This window comes from Pteropus vampyrus, unplaced genomic scaffold, assembly GCF_000151845.1.
Source record: "Pteropus vampyrus isolate Shadow unplaced genomic scaffold, Pvam_2.0 Scaffold68, whole genome shotgun sequence".
Classification (NCBI taxonomy): Eukaryota; Metazoa; Chordata; class Mammalia; order Chiroptera; family Pteropodidae; genus Pteropus; species Pteropus vampyrus.
Genome location: NW_011888849.1, coordinates 6,090,274 through 6,097,812, shown reverse-complemented (window position 1 = coordinate 6,097,812; position 7,539 = coordinate 6,090,274).

The following is a 7,539-nucleotide window of genomic DNA, read 5'->3' as shown; positions in this document are numbered from 1 at the left end:
TAAAAAAATAAAAAACATAAATAAAAAATCGATGGAGGAAAAAAGGAACATTAAAAAATAACTAAAGTAGAGGCAAGAAAAGAAAAACTTACATAAAAAGGAGACACAAATAGTAGGGTGACAGATTTAAGCCAAAATGTACCAGTAATTAAACTAATGTAAACTGATTAAATACTCCAATTACTAGACAAAGATTGTCTGACTTAAAAAAATAAAACAAATATATACATCTTATAAGAAACAATTACTAAATAAGAAAACAGAAAGGTTTAGAGTAAAAAAGGTGAACACGAACCAAACCCAAACGAAAAGAAAGCTGATATAGCTCTGATAATGCCAAAGAATATTTTAAGAAGATAAGCATTACTAGAGTAAAAGGAAATTTCACAATAACTAATGGATTAATTTATCAGGAAGGAATTATAATTCCAAATTTATATGTACTCAGTAATAGCCTCAAAACATGTATAGTAAAAATTCTGATCTCCCTCAATAACTGATAGACTAAACAGATAGAATATTAATCAGGCTATAGAAGGTTTAAACAATATGCTTAACAAACTTAATTGCAAAATATAGGTAGAACACTTCTCCTAAAATTGGAGAACAAATTATTTTCTATTGCATAAGCAATTATTATTATTAAAAGTGACCATATACTAGCCCATAAAACAAGTCTCAACAAACTTCAAAGAGTTGAAATTATTTACTCTTACTGCAGAGAAATAAGCTAAAAATCAATAACAATAATCATCTCAATAGATATAGAAAAGGATTTGACAAAATTCAAAATCCATTTATGATTTCAAAATAATCCTTAAAAATTCAACATAAAAGTTACTTATCTAATAAAGGATGTGTACAAAAGAATCTACAAGAAATCTCATACTTAATGATGAAATACCACAAAAAGGAATAGATGCCCATTATCACCACTCCTATTCAACATTATAATTGAGGTTCTCTCCACTGAAATAAGGTAATAAAGTGAATCTTGTGCCATTCCTGATATCATACACAATAATTCCATGTGAATTACAGATCCAGATGTGAAAAGTAAAACATAAAGCTTTTAAAAGATAACAGAGGAAAATATATTCACTAACTTAGAATAGGTAAGGATATTTTAAACAAGACACAAAGCACTCACCATAAGGGAAAAAGTTCTGGAAACAAATCACATTCAAATTAGAAAATTATTTTGACTAAAAGACACTATTTAGGTGGGTACATATTATTTGTCAAAACCCATAAAGTTTACAACACCAAGAGTAAAATATAATGTAAACTTTGGATTTTGGGTAATAATAATGTGTCAATGTAGGTTTATCGATTGTAATAAATGTACCACTCGGGTACAAGATTTTGATAGCAGGGCAGGATGTGCGTATGTGGGGGAGAGGTGTATGGGAAATCTCTGTACCATCCATTCAATTTTCCTGAGAACCTAAAACTTATTGAAAAAATAAAGTCTATTTTAAAAAACACACTATTAAGAGAGTCAAAAGCCAAACTACAAAATAAAAATATACACTTGTAACATACATACTTAATAAGCAAAAAGCTTACAGTCTATCTCTGGAATTCCCAAAATTCACAAGACAGACAATCCATAGAGAAATGGGCAAATGATTGAAAATTATGAGTATTTTGAAAAAAGAGGATATCCAAATAGCCAAACATAGAAAAACTGCTCAACTTTATGAATCAACATAGAAATGTAAATTAAAGACAATAAGATACCACTACACACCTATCCAAATGACTAAAATTGAAAAAAAAGTCACAAACATGTTAGAGAGTTTGTAAAACAATGGAAATACTTATGCACTACTACTGGGAGCATAAACTGGTATAGCCACCTGGTAAAACTGACAATTTCTACCGAAACTGAATGTATGGATACCCCATTATCTAGAAACTCCAATCTTAGGCAGCAGTCCCCAACCTTTTTGGCACCAGGGACAGGTGCTCCTATGAAAATCTAATGCCTGATGATCTGAAGTGGAGCCGAGGCAGTGATGCTAGCACTGTGGAGTGGCTGCAAATACACATGAAGCTTTGCTTGCTCATCCACTGATTGACTCCTGCTGTGTGACCCGATTCTTAACAGGCCACAGACAGGTACCAGTCCATGGCCAGGGGGTTGGGGAACCCTGCTGTTAGGGATCTACCAAAGAGAAGTACATACATATTATCGCCAAATGATATGCACAAGAATATTTAGACACATTACTTATACTAAAACTGGCAACAACGCAAATGTCCATCAATATTAGAATAGATAAATATATTCTATATTCATAGAATACAATACAGAGTACAATAAAAGTAAATAAACACTGCTACAGAAAACAATGCAATAAAACTCACTAATAGTACCTAGCAAAATAAACCAGACAGAAAAGGACATGTATTGTATGGTTTCTTTCTTAGATAAAATTTGAAAATGGGCAAAAAAAATGATGAACATAATGGTTTCTGTTGGGGAAGAAAGTGGGGTCGGTGACTGGGGAACAGCATGAGGAAAATTTCTGAGGTTCTGGGAGAGTTCTATTGCTTGACCTGAGTAGTGGTTATTCTAGTGTGTATTCATATAACTCATTGAACTATAAACTTAAGGCTTATGCACTTTCCTGTATGCGTGTAATAACTTAAGAAAGCTTGAAACAAAAGCCTCAGTTCATTAAATTAGCTGGCAAAGAATTATTAAGTATTACTTTAGATACCTACGAAACACAAGGAATGTCTCAGAAGATTGAAGGCTCCACCTACATCCCACTATAAAATCTTTATATTGTATAATCTATTGTTAGATTTGGGACAAAAAATAATTAGATATACACCCTACCCCAAATATGACAGATGTAGCATTATCTGGGTACAATGATATTGTACTATAGTGTTTATATGTGTATGTACATGTGTGTGAACACATATATACATATTCATGTACATATAATGTATACATTTCAGATTTCAAAAAATATTAACATATTCTTAAATGTTTCAATAAAATAATTTACTAAATGTGTATAACTCAGGTGTAATTTTCGTATACACGCGCACGTATATTCAATAAGTAAGGAAAACACCTTTGGTAGAAACATGTCATAGGAACTAGAGTAAAACAGGAAAAGGCTCCATTTGACCTCAGCTCAGAAGGATAAAGCAGGATCTGAATAAGTGGAGGAAGATAAAGAATTTGTTTGTAGGGGTGAATAGGAAACATATAAGCAAAGGTACAGTGCGGGAGGGAGCAGACATGGGGTCAGATGCTCATTTGAGATAAAGTACAGGGCTCTGGAGAGCAGAGAAGTAAGTGGGTAAAAGACAGCTGGGAAGGTAGAGGACCACACTAAAGTGGATCTTGGAATGCAAACTGACTGATGCAGACTATGTGCGCTCAGCAATGGAAAGGCAGCCACGGTTTTGAGCAGAGAAGGGACACAGAGCTGTGATTTAGAAAAATTAATCCAAGAACATAGTGGTAAATGAATTGAAGACCGAAAGACCATTCAAGGAGACTGGTTAGGAAGCTCTGGCAATACTACAGGTCTCACCAAGATATGGGACAGAGGATAGAGAAGAGAAGACACGGCTAATGTTAACTGTTGAAATGTCATGCATTTGTCAATATCAGTGTTAATTACTCCTATAATCCACAAGTATTTCCTAGTAATCATTTTATAAATTGCTGCATGCATGAACTGTAAACAAATCAAGCACCTGTGTAGCCAGGTGCAATTTATTAAGAAAGTTAACTCTTCTTATGGAGAATTATCCCTGAGCATATCCAATCTTTACAGACCTGAGGATCCTCTTCCAGAAAGTGCCTTTCCTGTAATCCCACTAAACACAAACACCATATCTGGTCCTGGCTGGAGAATAAGTAAAAATGAGTGAAGAGCCACTGAAAAGGCACCCAATATACACAATTCCATTTCATCTTTAAAGTGCTTTCCTGACAACTACTACCCCTTCATATCTACCTAGGCCTGTCTCAGTGCCCAAGGATCTAAGTATTTTCTTTGATTCCTCTATAAATTATTCGAAGTTAGTGAATAGTTTATAGGTGCTAATTATTTACACATGAGTCTGTTGGTTTAGTCTTCCCATCCCATCATTTTTGAGAAGAGGACATCTACTTGACCAAGAGTTGGCCCTTATGTGATATAGAATGAAGAAAAAAGAAATAGGAGACATAGGGCTTGAGATAATGGTGGAATTTTCACTAAGTATGGGATGCAAAGTAGGAAATAGCAGTTGTAGTAGGTTAGCCAGGGAGGATGGAAGTAAGCATTCTTTTTTGGAGATGTTTAAAAACGAAGTTATTTTAACTAACTTTTGGTTGTTGACCTGTTCACTTGCCCTGCATTAAAACTGGGCCATGTGGATTCTGGTTTTATAAGATTAGAATAAATACAATATTCTGTAGACTTGCCTTCATTCAAAGGACATGCGAGGCTCCCCCTAGAGTTCTGGAACCAACTTCTTGGAGCAGGGTGTCTACTTAGTGACCTGCATCAACTAATTAAACTAATAATATAACTATATAGCATTAACCTCTCCACTGACATTTAATTTTCAGTCTAAATAAGTGAACTTGTGAAAAGTTGGAAAAAAGTAAATCTTTTTAGGAAATTATTTCATATTTTATTCTTACTTAGAATAAAATGTTTAATTTTTTTTTTGCTACTTTTATACCTCTTGATGTCTTCTATGTATTTGCATATTTAAAAAAAGAATAGAAACATATTTCTCGAAGCTAGAATTCTCCATGGACTGCTTTTATTTTTTCCTATGAAAATTTAGTGGAGAAATTAAAGTATGTGTATGTGTGGTTTTGTTTGAGATGAAGCTTAGTTCAAGATGAGAAAATTTCTCAGAAGTAGGACTTATTATCAAAAGTTAAAGCTCAAAGGGGCAAAATAAGATAATATATTTACAATTAGGAAAAGGGAACATTTTAAAAAATACCTCTTTCATAGATATTCTTCTTCTAAAAAATATTTAAACTTGTTACATCATTTTTACTGTACTTAGCTTTGAAAACTGTAAGTTGGACTCGACATAAAACAGAGTACACTGAAAAAGTAGTTATAAATAACTTCATTTCACTAAGAGGTTGAAAAGAGTCAGCTGCCAATAAGCAAAACCACAAACCGCCAACTTTTCCAAACTCAGTTCCACAATGTCTCAATACATTCAAAAGCAAAACAAAATTGACATGAACTACTGAACACCATCATTCTGTGTGGTCCTCCAGTTAAAAAACAAACTACTATCTTATAGTTTAATCTTTTGTTCAGGTTTTAAGCCAAAAGCTTTAGCTTTTCCCTTTTAAAGACACTTTTTAATGTTACTTGTGAAGATTAAATTTAGTGTTAATGTTACTAAATGAAAAAAGTGCATTCATAAACAAATTGGCAAGTATTGTGAGATTAAGGACATGGACTTCTGAAGATGAAAATAGTTCAAAATACCACAAAAATGACATTCCCAAGTGACAAAGATAATTAAAAAGGGCCAACTATACAGATTCCATGTGTCTCCAATTTGCCAGGACAGACTGGCTTCCCAAAAGTCCACCTTATAATTACATTATGTGCCTCCAATTTTTTTATCTAAGGAACATATCCCAGCACATACCTACTATTACCTGTACCCAATAATTATTGCTTGGAATTAGGAGTTGAAGGTGGGGTGTAAAATGATTAAAATAAAAATAACTACATTTCAATGATTTTAAATATCATCTATTAGTTATTTTAAAAAGTTATTAAAAGTCTTTCAATCTAATGGCCCAAAGCTTTTATCCACTCAATGACAGACAAAATGGAAAATACATTGTGAAAAATTAACTGGTTTTGGTAATAAATCTCTTCTCACAGGGTAAAATTTCTAGATTGAAAATAGAAATATTGATTAAGAGTTCAATGGTAGAACTGATTTCATATTAAGAAAAAATCTCTAGCAGTCATTTATGTCTTCCACCATTTGGGTTGCTATTAATTCTTTCACTTAAACACAGCTGTATGTTTACATCGAAACCAATGTGGAGTATGGAGTAGAGGTTAAGATTAGGTGAAAATAAAACAAATGGGCACATTTTGCATTTTAAATCATTTTTCAGCATCCAATATTTTATTTTGAGAACTTTCTTCTGAAAGCTTCTGAGCAAAAAAAAAAAGTAGGCAAAAAAGAATTTGTGCACATCTGTTTATGTATTCAAGAAAAGAATATTCAAACTGGGCATTAGTCCATGGGAAAGCCTGCACAACATAATCCAGCCCACCAAACACACTGCTCGTTTATTAATAAGAAAATTCCAGGTTAGATTCTTGCCAAGAGATGTCTTCTTTTACAAAAATTATCTTTGGCTATATTTTACATTTGATTTACTCCCCTCGGTGCATAAAAGAAAGAAAAGAACAATTGTCCAAGTGTTAGCGGTTGGAATTTGTCTGAACTCTGGAGAAAGAAATACAAATCTATTCGCTGAAATTGTTTTGAGAAATAATATAATTTATAAAATGTACTGATTGCCTTTATTTTTATTATGCTGTAAAATCCACATTAATTCTTGTATAGACTGTTTTTTCTTTTTTAATTTTTATTTTTCAATTAGAGTTGACATTCAATATTATTTTATATTAGTTTCAAGTGTACAGCATAGTGGTCGGACATTTATATAATTTAGAAAATGATCACCCCAATTAGTCTAGTACCCACGTGGCACTATACATAGTTATTACAATATTATTGACTATATTCCCTATGCTGTGCTATAGACCATTTTCAAAATATCCTTCAAATAAGTATCATTCAATAAATATTATATCTTATTGTTAATACCAATAACAGTAACTTGCATTTTAGGCATTGATATCTATTTATCGAGGTATTTTCATACCAATTAATTTAATTACATGAATTAGTTAGGGTTATTACTTATTTGGGTTACTATTATCCTAGATAGATTTTCTCTAAGGCCTTGGGAATGTGCTAATTTGAAGGCTTACATATAAAAGCCTTAAAAAGGATAATTTTTCAATGTGAATTAAATAATATTTATTTTTCATGTAAGATGTTCAGAGGAGATAACAGACTAATATATTCTGGGGAAATACAAAAGAAGTAGATTCTTAGTTTATTTAAAGTGGAAAGTTTTGGAAAATGAACCTAAAACCACACATAAAAAAAACTATAAACAGTATTTTTTAAGGGCCAGTTATAGCTAAACAGGAGTGTGTGCGTGTGTGTATATGTGTGTGTGTGTGTGTGTGTGTGTGTCTACAGATCTGTTGCAATCACAGAATCAAACAGGACTTACCTTGAGATAGAAGGGAAAATTTTTTCAAATAATAAAATCAAACATGATTGAGAAATAAGAAAGTGAGGAATATATTTAAAATGAAGTAATGGAAAGTGTTACTGTTTCAGGAAAGAATATGTAGGAGGCTATAAATGTTTTACCCTTTTGGGATGAAGAACAAATAAAATGTAGAAAAAGTAAGAGCATTTGCGTTGGGGGAA